Genomic DNA, 23,459 nt, shown 5'->3' with positions numbered 1-23,459 from the left:
AGCTACTTGACATTGGTCTTCATGATGATTTTTTTTCATTTGACAGCAAAAGCAAAAGCAACAAGAGAAATCCACAAGTGGGACTACATCAAACTAAAAGACTTGTGCGCAGCAAAGGAAATCATCAACAAAATGAAAAGGCAACGTGCTGACTGGGAGAAAATATTTGCAAGTCACATATCTGCTAAGAAGTTAATATTCAAAGTATGTAAAAAGCTCATACAACTCAAGAGCGAAGAACCAAACAATTTGATTAAAAAATGGGCAGAGGATCTGAAGAGACATTTTTCCAAAGAAGACACACAGATGACCAACAAGTACATTATAAGATGTTCAATGTCAGTAATCATCAGGGAAATGCAAATCAAAACCACAGTGAGATATCACTTTATATCTGTAAGAATGGCTATTATCAAAAAGACAAAACATAGCAAGTATTGGCAAGGATGTGGAGAAAAGGGAACCCTTGCATGCTGTGGATGGGAATGTAAACTGGTGCAGCCACTACGGAAAACACACGATGGAATATTCCCCAGCCATAAAAAAGAATGAGGGGGCTTCCCTGGTGGCGCAGTGGTTGGGAGTCCGCCTGCCGGTGCAGGGGACGCGGGTTCGTGCCCTGGTCTGGGAGGATCCCACGTGCCGCGGAGCGGCTGGGTCCGTGAGCCATGGCCGCTGAGCCTGCGCGTCCGGAGCCTGTGCTCCGCAACGGGAGAGGCCACAACAGTGAGAGGCCCGCGTACCGCAAAAAAAAAAAAAAAAAAAAAAAAAAAGAATGAAATCTTGCCATTTGTGACAACATGGATAGACCCTGAGGGCATTATGTTTAGTGAAATAAGTCAGACAGAGAAAGACAAACACCGTATGATCTTAACTTATATGTGGAATCTAAACAAACCAAGCTCATAGATACAAAGAATAGATTGGCGGGTGGGAGCTCAGTGAAATGGATGAAGGAAGTTAAAAGGTACAAACGGCCAGTTACGAAATAAATAAGTCCTGGGGGGGATGTAATGGACAGTGTGGTGACTATAGCTAAGAATACTGTATTGCATATTTGAGAGACTTGCCAAAGAGTAATTCTTAAGAGTTCTCATGAAAGAAAAAATTGGGTAACTATGTATGGTGATCAATGTTCACTAGACTTATTATGATGATCATTTTGCAATATATACAAATATCAAATCAATTACATTGTACACCTGAAACTAATATAATGTTGTACGTCAGTGCCTCTGTGGTGGGAGCCCTGTGTCCTTCTCAGAATGGAGTCACCGCAGAGCTGACGGCGGTGCTAAGTGAACCGCCACGGCCAGGCGGAAAGACTGAGAGTGAGTGTTAGGTACCCTCTGAACGTCCAAATGCGGCTTCCCTCAAGGAGCAAAATCAGGGAAAACTAAATGGATGGAAAGGGCGGAGCCAGGCTTTTACACAGACGACACTTCCTAAGGATGGCTTTTGACAGGGGAAGGGGATCCTCAGGAAAGGACGATGACCTCAAGTGGCTGGAGGAGGCCAGCCTAGTTGTAACCGATGGCGTCGCAGCATGACGGAAGGAGGGCCGCGGAGAAAGCCCAGTACTGTCCAGGGAGCGGCACCTGCACTCTCCCGTGGAGGGAATGCCATGGGCCCACCTGGTCTCAGTCCTCTAGTCCTCTAGGCGGCCGTGTGCCTCACGGTAAGTGACTCATTTATCATCCGCTCTCTATTTGCGTTCTAGGAGCTGCCTCCACACTCAGAAGTCAGCTTTGCTTCTCTCTGTTTGCAAGCAGATGACCACTCAGGCCCCCGATGGACAAAGACGACATGAAGTATGGTCACCCCCCTGTACTGACCAAAGACGGTACAAGGAACGTGCAGATGGTACCCACTCTGCTCCTGCTTGGTCCCCAAGCTGAGGAGGCTTCATCTCCCTGGAGGGTCCTTGGTGCAAAGCACATACGCTTTACAGCAGGGGGAGCGGGGCAGAGAAACCACTCAGGGGACCCTAGAGCGGTGACCTGCGACTCACAGCCAGGCCTCAGCCATCAGGTGCCGGGACAGAGAGAGGAAGCTCTTCTGAGCCCTTTTAATTTACCTCCTAAGGGCAGAAACTGAGCCGGTGGCGACGTACAGCCAGGACTCCCTGGCCTTCCAAAGATTAAATACGCATTAAATAGCTAGAGTGGTTTCACTTTTCTACAGCTGCATCCCGACTGACAGACACACCATGAGCAATAAAATACATCCCATGAAGGTGCTGGGGTCCTTGGGCCCCACGGAGGCCGTTGCTCCGAGGATCGCCCTGACAGTCTTTCCTGAGCTCGGTTGGTGGAGGTTGTCCCTAAGAGACTGAACGGAATCCAGTTTCTGAATCTGAAAGGGAGACCCAACCCTTTCCTTGGGGGCCTGAGTGAGGCCCTGGGAAGATGTCTTCTGAAATGACATCCTGTTTTTCTAACCACAAATGGTAAGGGGTTTATTGTACGCTGCAGATAACACGATATATAATAGGCGATTACTACTATATCTCCCCATTCCCAGGTGAGACTTTACTGAGGATGGGAGAGGTTAGTGATTCATCTACAGTCTCAAAGCCTGGACACAACTGCGGCCCACTAATGCTCAGGGCTGCCAGCTACCCTGTCGGTTACGATTGTGCTTCGAACAGCATTGTATCCCTTGATCTAGAAATGCTGCCTATCTATTTTTGTATCTATATCTGCAAGTTTGACAAGTGTCAAAACAAAAAACCCCACAAAGAGAAGTACATTTTTGAGTGGAAAAATAAAACCATTAATGGTAGAGACAGAACTGACATTAAATTTCCATTATTGGCTTTAAATACAGTATTAAACTCCACAATTCCTTTTATAATAGTCACGTGTTGGGCCCGGGAGAAAACCTTTTACCATCTGTGATGCTTTCATACTCAGCATCTTACGAAATGTCACTTTTCAACAAAAGAGCTGCCACCAATTTCAGGTCAGGAGAAGTAACGGATCATTAACTTTATTTTTTGGAGACTAGAATTTTTGCTTATCGTATTATACTCATAAACGAATGGATATATACTTAAAGGTAGAATTAAGAAGATACTTAAGGTTGTGGGTTTCCATTTCTTATAAAGTGTGTGCCGTGTTTTGGCATCTCTATTGTGGTTCCGTTCGGAAAAAGGGACGTATCCTTCCATCCCCTCTAGTAAGAGCAGGTCTCTTCTTGCAGGGGAGCAAGCTCTGGGTCTGGCTGGGCCAATCCAGACCGTCCGCTGTGCCTCAGCCTCTGCCACCTCCCTGCTGATGAGTGAAGTTCTGCAGGGATCCAGCTCTGTGTCAGCTGGGTTAAACATTCCAGGACATAATCAGTTTTCTTTGTCAGTTTCTCTTCTTTACCTGATTACAAACACTTTCTTCTCTAAATTTCACTTTATATAATAATCAGGCAGGAGATTTGATCATTCATCACTCACTCCCTCTGCAATAACTTTTATTCTGTAGCCTGTGATACAGCCTGTGATCTGTGCTCTAGTCCACGGGGATGCTTGAAGCCACACTTTTAGAAAGCCCAGGAGGCAGGGGGGTGGGGGGGACATTTAGACCTAGACCCCCTTCATGTTTTCTTTGGCAAATAAAGTTTGTTTCCTTCATTAATAGTTAGTTTTTTAAATTGAAGTATCGTTGATTTACAATGTTGTGTTTCTGGTATACAGCAAAGTGATTCAGTTATACATATATATACTTATTCTTTTTCATATTCTTTTCCATTATGGTTGATTACAGGATATTGAATATAGTCCCCTGTGCTATACAGTAGGACCTTGTTTATCTATTTTACGTAGATAAACAACAATACAGTAGTTTTATCGGCTAATCCCAGACTCCTAATTTATCCCTCCTCCCCACATTAATAGCCAGTCTTGAATGAGGGTGTGAGATAATAGAAAAAAAATATTGGTCTCTGCCCCAGTGCCTGGCCCAGAGCTCCTTAAACCCTGATAGCTCCTAAGTGACAAGAACACTAGGGCTGTGTGGTCGGGCTGGGTCACAAGAGGAAGGACAGGTGTGGCTACCACACCCTCCGTGGCTGGGTGTGGGACACCACCGGATGGAGGCTGCAACTGAGAGTTCTCCTTGCCCTCAGGGTTCCTCCTCCCCTGCTAGGCCCAGGATTCACGCGCCAGTGGTTCCCAGCAGCAGAGCAGGGAGGGGGCCCTCGGGGCTCACCAAAGAGCCCACCACCAGCCTCCCCACCCACCCTGGCTGCCTCCGAGGGGCCCTCGAGCCCGACGAGGATACGCAAACTCTGATGAGCGAGGGGACGCCAGGTCTCTGGGCACCGGTCCAGCTCCCGTTCAAGGGCTAACGCAGCCGGACAGGAGCACAACCCAGGCATGGCAGCCGCTCCCTCAGGACAGCCAGAAGCAGAGGGGCTGGAAGCAAGGCCGGAGTCACAGGCCAGGGGCGTGGACCAGGCCCATCAGTCTGCCAGGCTGCCAGCCCGGCCCAAACAACGGAAATGCACTGTCTCAGTTCTGGAGGCTGGAGGTCCAGGATCAAGGTGTCGGCAGGGCTATGCTCCCTTGAAGGCTCTAGGGAAGGACCTGGTCCACGCCTCTTTCCTGGCTTCCGGCTGTTCCCTGGCTTGTGGGAGAATAACTGCCGTCCTCAGGGGTCTTGTCGCTGCTGTGCGTGTGTGTGTCCAAATTCCCCCTTTTTTTTTTTTTTTTTTTTTTTTTTGAGGTATGTGGGCCTCTCACTGTTGTGGCCTCTCCCGTTGCGGAGCACAGGCTCCGGACGCGCAGGCTCAACGGCCATGGCTCACGGGCCCATCCGCTCAGTGGCATGTGGGATCTTCCCGGACCGGAGCACGAACCCGTGTCCCCTGCATCGGCAGGCGGACTCTCAACCACTGCGCCACCAGGGAAGCCCCAAATTCCCCTTTTTATAAAGACACCAGCCACACCCTACCCCAGTGTGATCTCATCCTAATTAATGACCCTATTTCCAAATAAGTCCCCACTCTGCGTGCAGTACTTGGGGCGAGGATTTCAGCCTATGAAGTTTGGGGTGACAAATTTAGCCCATAACAAAGTCCACCCCTGGAGAGAAAAATCTGTGAGTCAAAAGGTGGGAGGACCAGCAGCAAATGAGGGGTGAAATGGGTCAGGTAGATGGTTCAGGAATAAGATAAACTTTTCAGAGGGGACTGAAGGACCTCGGCCCTGCGGTACTGCCTGCAGGGCACAGGGAGACTTCAAAGAGGCAGCGAAGGGCCAAAGGCAGACCCAGAGGGCCGGGTGCAGGACTGGGTGCGCTGGATGATCTTGACATGTTCCTTCAGTTCAGCGTCATTTAACAAGCATTTCCAGAGGCACGAGCATGGTGTGTCAAGAACTGGGTACACTGTTGCTGCCCACGAAGACCTCACAGTTTACCGTTAACGGCAACATTTTTATAGAGTGCAAAAACAGTTACATGACTTTTCAAACCACACTTTCATTTGTCTTGAGCTAGACAGAAAGGTAAAAAGCATTGAAATCATCAGCTGGGCGCTAAAATTGCACAACAAAGCTGTGAGGTGTTGGTTTTCTGCTGGTTTCGAAATAAACAGTAATGGGCTGATAGGAGAAAAGGAGTCGGGGGGTCGGGGGCACACAGAGGTAGGAATGAGGCTCACGGCCTCACCTCCTCATATCCCGTTCTGATTAAAGAAGTCCCCTTTATGAGGCTCTGGGGGTGCCAGCTGGTAGCAAGCATGTCTTGCTTGAGATTCGAGACAGGGCAAGGGCTCCCCTGCTCGAGGCTTCCCAAACTCGCAAGCATTACTTTGCAGGCATTCGTACAATACAGTCTCTTGATAACAGTTAAATTTAATACAGTGCGTCCTGTCGGGACTTGGGAGCTAGACACGCCTGTATCCTGTCTGCCGTCACTCTGCTATGGGACCACCTGGTTCAAGAGGTCGAGCCTGCTGTTTCTTGCTGGCAAAATGGGAATAATAACAATTTTCTAGCATTCTGATGAGGACTGGACAAGAAAGATGGCACACTAAAGACGCTGGCCCGATCCTGGCACACAGCAGGCATTTATAAAGACGTTCCCTAGGCTTGCACAAACAGACACGGCTGTCCTCACTACGGTCTCACAGGAGTCTGGAGAAGCCAGTGCTGGGACATTATGGGGCCAGGCCTGGGGTCCGGGCAGGAGACTGACAAAGAGGGGAATAGACTTGGGGAAGCAGAGGCCCAGGGAGCCTCGGGGTGAGGTCAGCATCAGGAACGTCAGAACCATGCCCGAGCGAGGCCGGGAAGGCAGGGAGGCTGTGCTGGGCAGGTGCGGCTCCTTCCCAAATACCTGTGAGCCCATCCGCCCCACGGCCACTGGAGATCGGGCCACCTGGGCTCCTTCAAGGGCCTCCTAACTTACCTCCCTGCCTGCCCTCCCATCGCCTGCCTGCTCTTCCACTCCGAGTAAGAAAGATCCCTATGGGGGCTTCCCTGGTGGCGCAGTGGTTGAGAGTCTGCCTGCCAGTGCAGGGGACATGGGTTCGAGCCCTGGTCTGGGAAGATCCCACATGCCGCGGAGCAACTAGGCCCGTGAGCCAGAACTACTGAGCCTGCACGTCTGGAGCTTGTGCTCCACAACAAGAGAGGCCGCGACAGTGAGAGGCCCGCGCACCGCGATGAAGAGTGGCCCCTGCTCGCCGCAACTAGAGAAAGCCCGCGCGCAGCAACAAAGACCCAACACAGCCAAAACTAACTAACTAACTAACTAACTAAATAAATAAAATTAAAAAAAAGAAAGATCCCTATGGATGCAAATCCCATCACACTCACCAGGGTGTAAAGCCCTCCATGACTGCTAGTTGCCTTTAGTATAAAGTCACATTTCCTCCCGTGGTTTACAATCCCCACTGGATCTGGTCCCTCAGGTCCTGCCAGCTTGCTGCCCTCCGGACTACGCTGAAGAAACTCGGTTCCTGCTACATACCCTGTTCCCTGTGATCTACGGGCTTTTGCACGTTCTGTGTCCTAGGCTTAGAACACTCGTACCCTGTATGACAGTCTCTAGATCCATCCAGGTCTCTACAAATGACCCAATTTCGTTCCTTTTTATGTCTGAGTAATATTCCATTGTATATATGTACCACATCTTCTTTATCCATTCGTCTGTCGATGGGCATTTAGGTTGCTTCCATGACCTGGCTATTGTAAATAGTGCTGCAATGAACACTGGAGTGCATGTGTCTTTTTGAATTATGGTCATACAGAGTGAAGTAAGTCCGACAGAGAAAAACAAGTATCGTATATTAACGCATATATGTGGAACCTAGAAAAATGGTACAGATGAACTGGTTTGCAGGGCAGAAACAGAGACACAGATGTAGAGGTCAAACGTATGGACACCAAGCGGGGAAAGTGGCAGGGAGGTTGGTGGTGGTGGGATGAATTGGGAGATTGGGATTGACATATATACACTAATATGTATAAAATAGATAACTAATAAGAACCTGCTGTATAAAAAAATAAATAAAATTAAATTAAAAAAAAAAAAGAACACTTGTACCCTTGCTCTCTTTGGGGTCCTCTTTCAGACTCCTGATACACATGCTTCTTCCTCCACGAAGCCCTCCTTGCCTACTGCCCAGCCCAAGACTGAGTCGATATCCACGCTAATCCCTAAGGTGCTTAGAGGCACCTCACTCGGTAGCTGGCATACAGTGACGCTCAGTAAACGTCTGCTGACTGAACAGATCTACCTGGCCGGCGCTCTGCAGGCTCAGTTGGCAGATAACTGAGATAATTCACCCAGCAGCTCTCTTAGGTTTTTCCCACCTGTGTCAGTCAGGCTTCTAGCAGGAAACACATGGCTCAGTCAGCTGGGATTATCAGGAGCCTGGGACCAAGGGCCTTTCTACAAAGGTAGAGACAGGGTCAAGGCCATCCAGCAAGGGAGGACAAAGCACCTGCTCTGGGACTAAGGATGGGGGGAAGCCACCACTGCCCTCGGCCTGACCAGACAAAAGGAGGAGAGCGTCGCAGACCCTCAGAACTGCAGCCGGAGGAGAGGCTGCTGGGCGTGAGCTGCAGCCCCTGGAGAGAGGAACGCAGCCACTGCCCGCCGGTCCTCCCTCTCCCATCTGGAGCTCCATCAGCCCAATCAATCCTATGGGCAGTGGAGGTCAAGGAGCCCGGTCCATGGGGTCACAGCCCTGTGGGCTCCAAGTGGAGTGGAGAAGGGTGGTGCGTGATCTGTAGGAAGAAACAGAATATCCAGCTGTTCTAATAACCTAATGCCCTGTTCTAATCACTCGTCCTAAACTGTCAGAGTGGTGGGTCCCACCAGAGGGCGGTAACACTTCTATCCCTCGGAGTGGAACGGATTGACCTGCCAACTGCATAGAGATTAAAAATACTTGGCACCCGAGGAGTGGGGGTCTGTCGTTAGAACCCACAGAGGTGCCATGGGGAGGGCAGGCCCTGGGGAACTCGCAGGCAGTAACTCTCCTGGGCTGCAGCTTCCTGTGGGGGCCCCAAGTCTGAGAGGCAGGACATCATTCAACCAGCACAAGACACAACTGCACAGGGGAGGGGTGATGTGGATCTGGAGTCACGGAGTCTGGGCTCCACTCCCCCTTCCACACCGACCATTGTGCCTGACTCCAGTCAGCGGTCTTCCCCGAACCTCTGTCTCTGCCTCTGTGAGACAGGGAATAAGAGCGCCAGCCCGGCACGGCTTTGGTGAGGACTGAGGGTGATGTGTGCAAGGACCCCACACACAGTGGGTTCTCAGGAACAGGTGGCGGTCGCCACTGCACACGCGGGAGGAGTGAGCTGGATACGGTAGATCTTCCGGCATCCACGGTGTTGGCTGCCAGCCCTGTATTCCGCCGACACTTATTAGGAAGCATCCTTGTATCGGGGGGGCTGTGAGCACAAACCTGGCCAAGCCCAGGGCTTCCCCTGAGAAGCTCCACAGGCAGGTGGAGGGCCGCGGGGTACATGGAGAGCCCCCTGCTCGTTCTCCGCAGAGTCGAGAAGTGTCCGCAGAGCTAAGCAAATAAATGAGCCGCGCACCCAGCTACAGACTGTTCTCATTCTGTGCGCCTGCCTGGCCGCCAGATACTCTTGACCACCACCTTCCCTAAGGCCGAGAGTATTTGCGGGTAATCTCTGTGTCCCCACAGAAAGCACCTCTGGGGTCTCCCAGGGCCGCCACTGCCAATGCAGCCTGCTGCCGGGCCTCCCCCCGGAACCGCGGGAAGCTCGGGTTCTAGGGCAGTGGGCTTTCTGAGAGGCCTTCTGTGGGCCCGGAGTGTCACTGCATTGAAGGTGGCTGGACGGGGACTGAGCAGGACGTGCCCGGCTGCCAGTACACTCTCAGAGCCTGGGCTTCGCGGTCCTGGAAGCACAGTAGACAGTGGCGCCCACGCCTGCAGAGCCCCCTCCATCCGGCTGTGGACAGCAGGAACCCCGGCTCTCCAGTTGCTCCGGGACCGGCCCGTACGGTGCTGCCCTTGGCTGCGGGCGGGAGGCCCCTGCCCCAGAGGGCCCTGCATGATCTGAACGCACAGGAGACCAGCTCCTCAGGAACACAGGCACCTGTGTCGCTCAGGCCCCAGGGAGGCCCCACCCCGCCTCCTGCCCAGGGCCTCAAACTGTGCAGATGGGCAGGAGCCAGAGTCCAGGCAGGATTTGAGCTGAGGAAGCTTCTAGATGACAGCAAGATTAATTAACTCGTCAGATCCGTCCCCTCAGCGTCCACGCGATCGATTCTTGCAGAGCGAAGTCTCGTTGCCCAGGAGGCCTGATGCCCGCGTCCTCGCTCCTCTGTGGTCTGAGCTCAGGCTCCAGGGAGCACTGGCCAGTACGGCGTTCACAGCAGAGGCTGGGGACCCTCTCACATGCGGACGTGTAGCTGGAAACATACCGTGTGCCAGAGGATGACACGGAGCCTCGACCTTGGCACCTCGGTGAGCATTGAATGCTGGAATTGTACATGGTACTATTTTTATAAAATATTTGATAAAATGTAATCACCTTTTCAAAAACAGAAATAGAAACTAGTTTTATTTAAATAATTTTGACTGATACTTTGGATATTCATGAATTGTAACCTATTTGTGTTTAAAGTTTTCACAGATGACTTTGTGTATTTTTGTAGGAAAAACAAGTGTTTGCAAACACAAACTACATTTTTGGTAAGAATATATTCAATTCTATACACTTTGAATACAATTACATATATTTTTTCAATCTTTTGAATCACTGAGCATGAATGCAGTTGAAATTGTGACAGGCATAGGAAATATAAAAATAGAGCTCAAAAAAAGGAAAAAGGGCTTCCCTGGTGGCGCAGTGGTTGCGAGTCCGCCTGCCGATGCAGGGGACGCGGGTTCGTGCCCCGGTCTGGGAGGATCCCACATGCCGCGGAGCGGCTGGGCCCGTGGGCCATGGCCGCTGAGCCTGCGCGTCCGGAGCCTGTGCTCCGCAACGGGAGAGGCCACAGCAGTGAGAAGCCCGCGTACCGCAAAAAAAAAAAAAAGAAAAAAATAGAAAATCTCCAAAGGGTGGGTCTGCTTAAATTTTTAAAAATGGAAAACAACGAAATTTAGGAGACCTCTGGTGAGCATGGACCACGTAAAATTTACAAACAGAATGCAGCCCATTCTTTATTTAATGAAGATTTAATCAAAACAATGGCAATGGAAATAAGAAAGGAAACTATTCTAATTGAATCAATGACTTGAACAGATAAAAATAAGATCTCTGAAACTTTATTATCTGTACTCTATGAAGATTTAATCTCTAATCGAAACAGTGATAATGTAAGTGGGCCTTCTTTCTGCTCTGGTTGGGGCTCCAGGCATGTCAGGAGAGCCCTGGGCCATCGAGATTCTCATTAGGAAGCCTGCCCTGCAGGGCCCGCGGGCATAGACTCCTGTGCTCTGAACCCAGCACTGGCCACCAGGCCACAGCTCATTGGATCAGATCTTTTCTCTTGGAAAATTTCAAGTCAAGGCTTACAGAGAGCATCAGTTAGCCAACAGCACCATCTGATAAAAACAAGGAATAATATATCATCTCAAAGTTCCTAGTACAGTGGTTCGCACAAAATAGACTTTAATGATGATTTTTTTTTCTTGTGGTACGCGGGCCTCTCACTGTTGTGGCCTCTCCCGTTGTGGAGCACAGGCTCCGGACGCGCAGGCTCAGTGGCCATGGTTCACGGGCCCAGCCGCTCCGCGGCATGTGGGATCTTCCCGGACCGGGGCACGAACCCGTGTCCCCTGCATCGGCAGGCAGACTCTCAACCACTGCGCCACCAGGGAAGCCCAGTGATTTTTAAATGTACTTGAAAAGCATCAACAAGCTCACACTCCCCTGAGCAGGAGGAATCACCTACTCTTTACATAAATATACGTCGAGCATCAGCGCTGAAACGAACTGGAGGTGAAGACAAGGACCCGGGCTTCGTGGAACTCTGAGTCTAGTGGAGAAGACGGTGTGATTCAGAGTCAGGCACGGCCACCCCCCAGGAAGATACGACTGCCGGTCACAGAGAGCCATCTGGAGGGGAGCTACCAGGTGCTGGAGCACCTTCCTGCCGCCCTGGCCAACCATCCTTCTTGGTAGTTCTCCCCCTGGTCCTGGGGCCGCCTTCCTCTCTCCCTCCCTCTAAGCAGCCCCTGTGGTTTTAGGTGGGATAACACGTGAAATTCTTATCAGGAAGCGGCAGCATTCAAATGCACGGAAATTCAGAGAACGGAGACAGCATCACTGAAGTTTTTGTTTTAAAAAAATCATCATCACGATGAATGTATCCTTTCCTCGGAGAAATGAGCTTGTACTGCAGTGAATGAGAAATGGCCGCCTGAGGCATCTGGGGTGTAAACGTGGTTTCCTGAGATGTTAGCTGGTGCTGTTTAAAAAAAAACAGGCTGTGAGATGAGGGTTAGGAGAAAATAGGAAGCTGGAGCTGCAGATGGGTGGAAGTCTCATTGATTCCTATAGAAATAGAGCATTTAAAATTAGCTTGGTATAAAAATAATCAGGGATGTGGGGTTGAGTTACTATCTATATTCCCCACTGCTGATTCAATTTCTGTTTTGAGAAATCTATCATGCTTGCAAGTTCCTCAAAGACTCAGTCTCGACTCTGGCCTCAGTAACTATGATGGCTGCTTCCCAGGGCCCACACATGGGCCAGCAGGAGCGACCTTGGATGTCCTCGCAGCCCGGCCTTTGACCTCAGAGTCATCCTGTTGTTGGTACTTGTCTAGGCAAAACTCTTTTTTTTTTTTTTTTTAAATAATTTTTAATTTTATTTATTTCTTTATTTATTTGGCTACATTGGGTCTTAGTTGCGGCACGCGGGATCTTTTCGTTGAGGCGCTCGGGCTTCTCTAGTTGTGGTGCACAGGCTCCAGAGCGTGCAGGCTCAGTAGTTGCGGTGTGTGAGCTCTCTAGTTGTGGCATGCAGGCTCCCACGTGGGCTCAGCGCAGCTTAGTGCCCCGTGGCACGTGGGATTTTAGTTCTCCGACCAGGGATCGAACCCTCATCCCTTGAATTGGAAGGGGACCACCAGGGAAGTCCCGTGGGCAGAATTCTTGGTTTCTTCCTTCATGACATGCTGTCACATTCCTATGGAAGTCCAGAGACCCTGGAGCCTTTTTATTTCATTTGATTCATCTCTCTTCTTTGAGAAGAGAGCTACAGCCACACAAGGGAGCCCAGCCCAGGTCTTGATAATTAATCAATAAGCAAGTAAATATTTTAATAAAGTTGAAATTTGAGAGTCTCAATCAAGAAGACCAATGACCAAGACTTCCCTGGCGGTCCAGTGGTTAAGACTCCGTGCTTCCACTGCAGGGGGTGCGGGTTCCATCCCTGGTAGGGGAACTAAGATCCCACGTGCCTCACAGTGTGGCCAAAATAAACAAAAAAATTTTTTTGAATTGAAAAAAAAAGAGATCAGTGCACTTTAAAAAAAAGAAGAAGAAGAAGAAGAAGACCAACGACCTTCTGGTCACAACAATACCTTGTGTTTATAAAGTAATAACATTCGCAGTCATTTCTGCACACGGCCCAGTGCCCCACCACTGGGGTGGGCCCAAGCATGACTCCGCATTAAGGAGACAAGATGCCCTGGCACCTGCGGGCCTCTGGAGAATCCCTGCCTTCTTCTGGCCTCTGCCCACAGCCTGGGGTCCTCCTGAAGGCAGGGCTGCATGGCCCTCGCTCCAGGCAGGAAACAAGGAGGCAAAGATAAAAGGCCAGAGACAGGCTGAAGCAACTGGCATCCGCCTGGGGTCTGGGGGTGATGAGTCGAGGTCAGTCGATAAGAATGTGTCACCACTCACAGGCGGAAGATAATACTGAGGGTGGGCTCGGGGCATCTTGGGGTCTGGGGCGGCCTCTAAGGCGCATTGTCAGGACAGAGCCAGGAAATCTGGCTCCTGTGAGAGGACAGGGTCACAGATGGAAGAAAGAAGATGAGGAATAGAAAACAGGAGGCACGCAGCCGATGCTGCTGCTCCCATGGCAATTTCTGACCTGGACTCTTCTTTTCCGAGGCTGAGTCATACATAGCTTGGGCTAGAGGGGCAGGAGACTTTCCATGTCCTTGCTTCGTACTGAATGTCTTTTAGTGCTAGACTGCTTTCTCAACACCCTGCCGGAGCACTAGAAAACGTGGCCAGAGGAACGCGGGCAACACATGGCAGGGGCTGCGGCCACCTCGCTTCCACCAATCTGTGGAGCTGTCGCGACTGCCCTGGGGACCCTGCGACACTTTTGGAGGGTCTTTTAACCCCGGTAAAGATCAACAAATGCTTTACTGATACGGATTTGGGACATCACCGTAGTGTCCCTCTCAAAGGAGGCCTTGGAATAAGTCTGCCATTGCCTGGGTGACCCCCGGGCCAGCGCAGGACCTGTTTCCTTAGGGGGCAAGAGGAAGCAGGACACTAAGACCAAGGGTACATGCGCCAGGCCTGAGCGCAAACCCAGTTCTGATGTGGATCTGTGAAACCTTGGGAAAGTATTTAATCTCCCTGAGCCTCGGGTGACCCACGTAACGAGATGGAGAAAATCATATTCACCAAAATTCTTTTGGGGGAGAGCACACTAAATTTGTGCAGAAAAAACACACTGTGGTCAGGCGTGAAAGCTCAAAAAACCTGCCCAAGGAAATGGACTTCTCAAGGGAGAGAGTCTTGTTACCGGGAAGCCCAGCTGTTTTGGGAAGCAGGTGAGTGGTGGATGTGTCAATACTCAAGACATATTGTATTTTTGGACGGAGGAAAACTCTGGCCGGGAGGGTCCAAGGCCCCCTCCCCAGCCCTGCTGCCAGGACTCGCCCTGGTCAGTTGCAGCCCAGAAGGGCCTCTGGGGGTTGGACACTCCGTTAGGGGAATCTTACATGGTTTGTTTTAGGACATCTGAGGTAACTTCCTCCTCTGTCTTCCCTAAGAAATCTTCAGCAAACTTACCCTACCACTCTGCTATGGGTGGATGGGATTTGATCAGGGTGCGCCAAGAATTGCCGAGGTCTGTGCTGAGGCTGGCATGGAGCAAAAGACCACATTTCGTGTATATGGCTGCAGCTACTGACTAGTTACATACACAGAACCCGGCGCAGAGTCAGTGTTCCATAAATGGTGCCCATGGGCATTTTCACCATAAGAAAGACGGAGTCTCTTCATCCCATTTCCCTGCCTGGCGCTGCCGGGGCTCCAGCTCCCAGCTGGCTGGATGCCGCCCCTTGGCCGCTGCATGGCCAGGGAGGACACGCCTCCTTCCCTGGGTTCTCTGTGCGGCCTCCTGGTGTCCCCTCATCTTGCTGCAAGGAGGCGGCCACGGTGTCTAGGAAGCAGGAACGCAGGTAGCCCCCAGAGCCAATTAGGGACCCCAGTCTGAGCCCCTGTAAGGGGGACGCAGCACAAGTCAGCACTACACTCGGCTGGGATGCTAGTATGCAGCCTGCCCAGAGCACCCAGGCACCTGTACGTACTCTCTGACCTCATCATTCCTCCATGAGGGGCCCTAGCTTATCTACTGCACCTCTTGGGTAGCACTTTTTAAAATTTGGTTTTTGGTCACGTTTATGCTTTAGAAATGTTTACTAACGCACTGTATGTGGTTTGAGCTCCCCGAGGACAGGGACTTCCCTCCCAGGCCTAGATGAGTGCGTCTCTCAGGACCCCCTTCAGACTTATGCAGATGCACAAAACTCCCCTCCCAAACGGCTCCTGACAAGGGTTTTAGAAGCCTCGGTGCCCAGAGCATGAGGACGTGCTGTCACCTTGGGTTGTCTGTGCCTCTCTGAACATAAGTGAGCGTGGAGGCCGACATGCCACCCTGGTCTTTAGAGCTTCGCGACTGTGGTGACCACATAGCTTACTGCCCAGGCAGGGCACGATGAGGGTGAGATGGGGCACTGCTCAGAGCTGGTCAGGACAGCAGACACAGGATGGTTTTCCCCAAGGCTCGGGGGCATCACACCTTGCTTGTGTCACACCTCCAGCCTCAGCTGCCCCCATGCACTCCAGCAAACAGAATTTGAACGGCTGCCCTATGGTCTCAGAATTGCTCCAGAACTACACTGGCTTCTAAAACAAAAGAGTGTGCTATTCCTATGAACCATACACTGGAGCTGGAAGGAATCTTTAAAAATTTCTAATAGTGTCGTTTTACAGATGAGAAACTAAGGCTGAACTTACCCACAGCTACTTAGTGGCAGAGTCAAGATTAGACCCTATTTCCAGAACCTCAGGGCAGATCTTTATTCTCTGATGCTATTTTTAAAATGCTTTTCCACCCAATGAGTCCTCTTCAACCCATCTGTCTGGTAAGTAGGTGTCTACTCATTTATTCATTCACCCGTCAGGCTTAAAAACATGAACTCTTGTGTGCGATGTAAGCTCAGGACATGATGGCGGCCGGAAAGCGCAGGGACAGCTCTCGGGGGATTGCAGTGGATGGCGGTGTGTGAGCTGAATCTTAAATCATGAGCAGGTTTTCTGCCTGTTTTGGTTACAGCTTCTAGATCAGATCTCAGAGCCATTCCCTCTGAAATGACGAGGAAGGGGAGGACGGTAGCCATCAGGAATTTAAAAATCAAGGGTTATTATTCCAGTTTTCAAAGACCATGTTTTAAAACTATATGCCAATTAGTCTAATACCTAGCTTTATTTTAAAATATAGAAAATTTTAAAATGCTGACTGGGATGGAATGCAGAGGCTTTAAAGTCAGATGGACCCGGGTGGGTATAAAATCTTTTTCGTTCTGTGTCCATGAACAACTTTTTGAACCTAAGTTTTATTGACTGTAGACGGGAGATTAAAATGTTTATCTCAAGTAGTCATTATGAGAATTAACTAAAAATGTGAAAAGCACTTTGCCCAGTGTCCAGCACAGAGTAAATATTCCATATAATGTGCTATTATATAGTATATATTAGGTACAGTATATATCATTTATAATACAGTATGGTGAATAATTAGGAAAGAATTTGGGTTCACTTAGAATGTTAGACTAATTTAATTTTTATTTTGGTGTCGTAGCTATAACCATGGTAGATCGGAATTTGGGCAGAGATTTTGACAAAGATCCCTAGGAACTTCCTTGTGATGGGAATTTGGACAGTGATTACCCCCATGGAGGCAGGGAGCCAAACAGATCAGGGGCAAGGACACAGGAGACATTCTCTACATCTGCAACGTTTTCTTAATTAAGTAATTCTAAGGAAACACAACAAAATGTTTGGGTTGAGAAAACTCTCTTCTGACCCATAGCTTGTTTTCCTTCCAGCAATGACTTTTCCCCTGGAAACTCTTCAACAGCCCGCAACCTGACTAATCTGCTTATCTTAGTCCGTTCGGGCTTCTATAACAGAGTACCACGGTGGGGCGGTGGGCTGGGCGGGGAAGGGAGGTGCTATAAGCTACAGAAACTTACTGCTCACAGTTCTGGAGGTTGGAAGTCCAAGTTCAAGGTGCATTCTAGTGACAGCCCCTTTCCTGGTTCACAGCGCCTTCTCGCTGTGTCCTCACATGGTGGAAGGGGCTAGGGGTTTCTCTGGACCCTCTTTTGTCAGGGCACTAATCCCACTCAGGGGGCTCCATCTTCAAGACCCAATCACCTCCCAAAGGTCCCACCTCCAATACCATTACACTGGGCATTAGGATTTCACTATATGAACTTGTTGAGGACACAGACATTCAGACCATAGCACTGCTCTTGGTTGAAACTGCTACCCGAACTACCTTGGATCTTCTGCAACATATCACTACATTTTAAACAACGTTTTAAAATCGATAATGAAGGTGCTTCAGCACATAACATCACAGAGCCAGCAGTAGGTCTGGGATTGGAAGCTAAAAACAACAACAAAACATTACAGCACATCCTGTACGGTTCCTCACAGGAGAATGCCATTTCTAGATTCACATCAAGACACTGAAAGGAGAGGCCTGAGCCCCTGACTTGCTAAAGCCAGTTAGATGCAGAACACGGCCTTCCCCCAAATAACTGTGGGCAGAGTCTTTCCTAGAATGCAACCAAGACTTTCCAGGAACCACTTTAAAAAGTTTGACCCTGACATTTTAAAGCAATTATGGTGAAAGTAAAATCCATTTTTAGTGAGTACTTCTGTTGCCAACCACATCAGATTGATTCTTGATTTTAGTTTCTTCTCTTTAATAAGTAAAATGCAGGTTAAATAGATCTAAATTATATGAAATACAACCATGGCTCTTACAAAATCCAAGTAATATTTTACTATGCAGTGAAAAGTTAAGTTACAAATCCAGTTTATGCCGGGTCTGATTTGAATTGGCTAAAATAATACTTTTTTTTTTTTTCCAGTAGGGCTGATAGTAGAGGAAATAAGCTTTGTACGATGTCTGTAAGACAGGGGACACTTGCTGTGTACACAGCTGTACCAGTTAGCTACTGCAGCATAATAAACCACCCCAAAACTCAGTGGCTTAAAAAATAGAAACACTGGGACTTCCCTTGTGGCACAGTGGTTAAGAATCCACCTGCCAATGCAGGGGACATGGGTTCAATCCCTGGTCCAGGAAGATTCCACATGCCGCGGAGCAACTAAACCCGTGGGCCACAACTACTGAGCCTGCGCTCTAGAGCCCGCGAGCCACAACTACTGAGCCTGTGTGCCACAACTCCTAAAGCCTGCAAACCCTAGCCCACGCGCTGCAACTACTGAAGCCCGCACACCTAGAGCCCGTGCACCTAGAGCCCATGCTCTGCAACAAGAGAAGCCACCACAATGAGAAGCCCGTGCACTGCATGAAGAGTAGCCCCCGCTCTCCACAACTAGAGAAAGCCCGTGCACAGCAACGAAGACCCAACACAGCCAAAAATAAATATATAAATTTTTAAAAAAAAATTATTGATTTTTGATTATTGTTCATGAGTCTGCACGTCAGCCAGGCAGTTCTGATCCGAGCTCAGCTTTGCCGACCTTGGCTGGGTCCTTCATGCTTCTTGGGTTTGCTGTGGGTCGGATGGGGCAGCTGGGTTGGTCTAGAATGACTTCATTCACATGACTGGAGGTTGGCGGGCTGTTGGCTGGGACACTGAGATAACTGAGGGTGTGCACACATGTACACGCATGTGTGAGAGGAGGTGAGGAACAGGGATCACCACGAGGGGAAGGAGGATGTCACATGTAACAGGACAATGGGGAGGCTTCTCAGGACTTATATGACCTGCTTTGTATTTTTACCCAAAGCCCTGGAACCTCAGAGGTTAAGAGGACAGACTCTGAAGTCAGAAAGACTTGGGTTAAAGGATCTGGGGCAAGACCCTAAACTTTCTGAACCTTAGTTTTCTCATCTCTAAAATGGGGAGAGTGATACCTGCCTCTCGGGAGTAAGATTAAGTGAGATGATGGTCCCTGGCACGTGGCAGATGCCCAACAACTGGAAGAAAACATTAGATTCGTACCCTTTTAGGGATTTAATTGCTTCCATGACTCTAGACCTCCCTAGATTCTTCCTCTTCTTTTGCATGTAGATATGGGTACCTTGGTGTGATCCTAGGTAAAATGGGACCCATATTCTCTTTATATTATCATCAGCAAAAGGCAGGCCAGGGGAGCGGTCCTTGTTAAAGGGCTTTGTTGGAAAGACACTGGTCCCACTCAGCCCTGAGACTGGCTCCTCAGAAAGGTGGAATGGAGGCATCGGCTGTCCCTGCTCGATGAGATTCCAGCCCTAATTCCCGTGTCTTTCAGGAAACTCTCAGGAAATAGAGATTCGATTTATCCCTACTGCTGGCCACCAGCTACACCTAGAAGAGCTGTCCAGTGTGAGTTCTGGACATGGGCGAATGGGGGCATCTGTCCAAGGTGATGCTCCATGGGTGCTGGGCCAAATGGCCCTCAGATCCGCCCTTGCCTGTTGGCTTACAGGTGCTCTCAGCCAAACTCTAGCCCTCTATTTAAGAATGTGGTCCCTAGTTAAATGCAACAGTCCTTGAGAAAGGCCATATTTGGAGTAAAAGACACCATCCATCAGCAGAGATGAATGACGCAAGACCTGCCCCAGAGCTGCTAGGGATCTATGGTGCATGGCTTGAAAATCACTGGAAAAGTCCACCTCTCAGATTCAGCTGCAAAAATCTAACATCCTCTCTGGCAGCACTGCTGGAGCAGACCCCAGAAGTAATGCCCCGGTGCTCACTGAGTGATCCACCCAGAGTCTCCCCAGGGCCACATCCTGGCATTCATACCCATCTTGTCCATGGGAACTCAGCCCCTTAAGAGTTTTCCTTCTTACAAAGCACTTCCAAAGCCATTTCACCATAGCTGGAGTGAGACACCAGAACCGGTCCAGAATGGGGGCAGCGACTTGCCCTTAGGCAGAGACCAACAGGGTGGTCCCGCAGCCAGGTGCCAGCCCCACTGCTTGAGGACAACGCGCCTCACTTCTCAGGCACACACACGCTCACACCCATACATGCGCACGCGCACACACACACACACGCGCGTGTGCGCGCACACCCCGGAACCTTCCACCCCGCCATCCTGGCTAGCGCCGGGCCTGCCACTGAGCAGGTGCAGTGAGAGTTGTGAGCACATGACAGATTGGGGGTTATTTTTAAACACCCTTGCTGGGAGGCAGCAGTGACCTTAAAGTAGGTTGTCTCCTTTTCTGGCATTTCAGTTTATTGTAAAAGCATTTATTTGTAGAAATAGAGAATGCCAAAAGCACACACGCTAGGCAAATAGCAGATGTCGTCTGTTCCCGTACTGGCGAAGGGGACAGGGAGCAGCTGTGCCACCCCCTTGGGGTCAAGGAGGGCAGCTGGCTGCCCCGTCTTGAGAACGACCATCCTCAGGAAACACGCTCCTCCTGAGACCCGGGGACCCTGCTGGGGACGGGGTGTGGGGTTCCTGAAGGCAGGAAGGCACCCCCAGGCCCTCCCAGGCAGAGGCAGCGGGTTTTGCTGGTGGGATGGCGCCATCCACTCTCCCCCTGCAGCGCCCTTGTTGCCTGCAGTTGCCCGAGAAAGCTGGTGGCATTCCTTACCTTCCCCTGGCCAAAGTGAATATACACTTTCCTCTGTTCCATCAAAGAACAGAAGAGATGAAAAGGACTTAACTTCACTCAGGGAGCCAAGAAATACGACGGGTGCCTGAAGGTTTGCAAGGGCCCTCAGGAGTTGGGTCTCTGAATAATAATAACTACAACAATATAGCAGCATACTAATATATTACACTACTGTATTATTAACATATGAATTAAATAATATGTGGATTATACTATATAAAATGAAATAATGATATCTTAATAGAATATTTAATACTATGATTCTACTATTACTGTATCATCATCACTTCAATGAGCAGGTCTGCAAAAAGTGATCAGATGCCTTACGTATGTCAACACTCCACTGAATACTAGGGATCCAAAACCCTCAGGGGCTTACAGGTTAGGGGGAGAGAAAGCTGCACAAGCAGAGGGTTTCACTAAAACACAGCAGTGGAGCCACGGAGGGGAGCGGGACAGAGGAGGGCGCTCGGCCAGCCCAGGATGGAGGCGTAGACACTTCATGGGGGAGGTTTCCACAGCCGGCACTGGCTGGAGTTAACGGGGTTATTGAAAGGGTTAGAGGCCACGTAAACAAGGGGAGCCCTCTGAAAAACAGCCCCTGTGGATGTTCTGTTCTGTTCCTGGACACGCCTGCTGCAGCCCTCCTTGAGGGCTCGGCTTGACTCTCCCCGAGGCAAGGTGGGCCCCCTCAGCTGTGTGCCCAGCACCGTGCGCCCCCTACTTGCTACACTGCAGCTTCCTGCCCTCTTCACGCACTCTCTCTCCCACTGGACCAGGGGCCCAAAACAATGTGCCTGTCACCCCTTCGTCCCCAGCGCCGGGCACTGTCACCCAGCGGGCCATCAATACACGCGTCTGGAATAAAAGAGTCAGCGGTGAAATGAGAAGCAGTGGAGGAGGCTGGGCTGCCCTGCGACTCAGTTCACGAAGGAAGCTTGAGTTCCTCCAGATTGAAGGCAGCCAGCGCCCAGATCACTGCCCCTGGCTTTCAGACCTAGGCCAGGCAAGACTTTTTGCATTCAGGGGCAAAATAGGGAGCACGGGGCCTTAAGCAATTTCTTAAGACAATGGTTACAGCTCTCCTCTGAAGCGGGAAACCCGTGCATCAGAAAAGCTCACTGGTCTCATTCCACGACAGGAAACCTTCAACAGAGAGACCAAAACCTTCACCTCAAGACAGACTGAAATCCAGAGTCTCTGGCATCCACCCCTGGGCTTCCTACAAGCTTCTGTGCAGCTTGATTTTTTTTTTTTCCAATTTCACTGAGGAAGGAATGAATATATTCAGGTGATGTTTATGAACTTTTTATGAAATCACAGCCTCATCCCAATTCTTCAGAATCTGCATTAGAATAAAAAGCCACATGATGATGACCATGCTGGTGAGATTAGACAAGGAAAACCCTGGGATCTCAACAGAGTTTGCTAGAACGATCTTCTCCCATCACCATTCAGTTCTCAGCAAGAATCCCTCCTACTTAGTTCCCATCATCAGATTTATTCTAACCCAGATGTCCAGGGCCTGCTTTTTGGAGCCACAAACATTAGGAGGTAGTAAAAGCCAAAATGAAAACCCAAATTTATCCAAAAAAAGCAGTATCTCCCCTTTATTCTGCTGGAATTTTAATTGAGCCAGGAACGTGGGCACAGACTGTCAGTCTCCAAAACGTGAACCAAAGGGTCCTGGAAACGATCCTTTTCTTCCCTTACAGAGACTTATTAAATACACTATGATTCCAGCAAGTTCATTCACTCGACTCTTGTTATTTGAAGACTTCCTGAGCATTATACTAGATACAACAAAGCCAAACCATGAATATAGATATGTGAGATAAAATGTATTCTCTTCCTTCTCCGTAAAGAAAAAAAGAGTCAATTAGCATTTTTATTATGCATATTGCTATATACAACTGCATGCTTCCCTTAAAGAGATGGAATTTGAATGATTTTCTGAGGATATAAGTTAAACCTGTAAGGGCTGCGATGAGCATGTTTTTACTCCTGGGTAAACTGAAAAAGGTCTTTTATGACCCATTACTTCTTGCCATTTGGACTCTCACGATGAAGGCAAAGAAGGATTTAAATATGATTTCTCACTATTCTTCACTTTATTACTGTGGATTTGCTCTCATATAAATAAGCTGTCCACAAATATTTTCCCTATGCTTTGTTAATATTTATACCCAATATTTCTGTTTCCTGATATGCTGCTTTGAGCAGCTGACATTCAATAAGAGAGGTGCTATGAGGGAAACTCCATAGACAGAGCCTACGGTTTTGAGTCCTGGAGCCTGAGTTCAAGTCCCAGCTCTGAGCCTTCCTACTCACACACCGCTCAGAGCCCCTCTCTCTTCCATGCGAAGTGGAGACAATGATGCTTTCCTGATAGGTCTGTCCTGGGGCACAGACATAGTATCGGGCGTGTAGCGGGGGAGAGTACCTGGTAACAGTCACTGTTATCTTCATGGCGACTGTACCACCCCTCTCCTGGCCATTCCCCTTTGACAACCTCTACGATTTCACACTAAGCATGATGCCGGCTGTCAGGGGTTCCGTGTGAGCCTCATCATTCCTCCTCCTTTTCTCCAGATTTCAAGCTAATTGAGAAGTAGACACAGACCCCAGAGGAAAAAACACACAATATTCATTTAATTGCTGCCGTGGTTACACTGGAGAATGCAGAGTGCACCCGCTGCTAAAGTGGATTCTCCTTCTGTCTGGCCTGTCCCTTGCAGTCCAGCCCTCGAGACTTACGTGTCCAGGGAGTGGGGTCAGCATACCCTCCCCCCCCAGCCGTGGAGACCTGCGGCTCCTCTGATCCCAGGGATTCGGAGTAACTAAGACTCAGAGAGCCAAGCCACGGGTTACATTTAACACCTTACATCCAATCATTTAG

Source organism: Hyperoodon ampullatus (genome assembly GCF_949752795.1).
Source record: "Hyperoodon ampullatus genome assembly, chromosome: 16".
NCBI lineage: Eukaryota > Metazoa > Chordata > Mammalia > Artiodactyla > Ziphiidae > Hyperoodon > Hyperoodon ampullatus.
Note: the sequence above shows the minus strand (reverse complement) of the source record.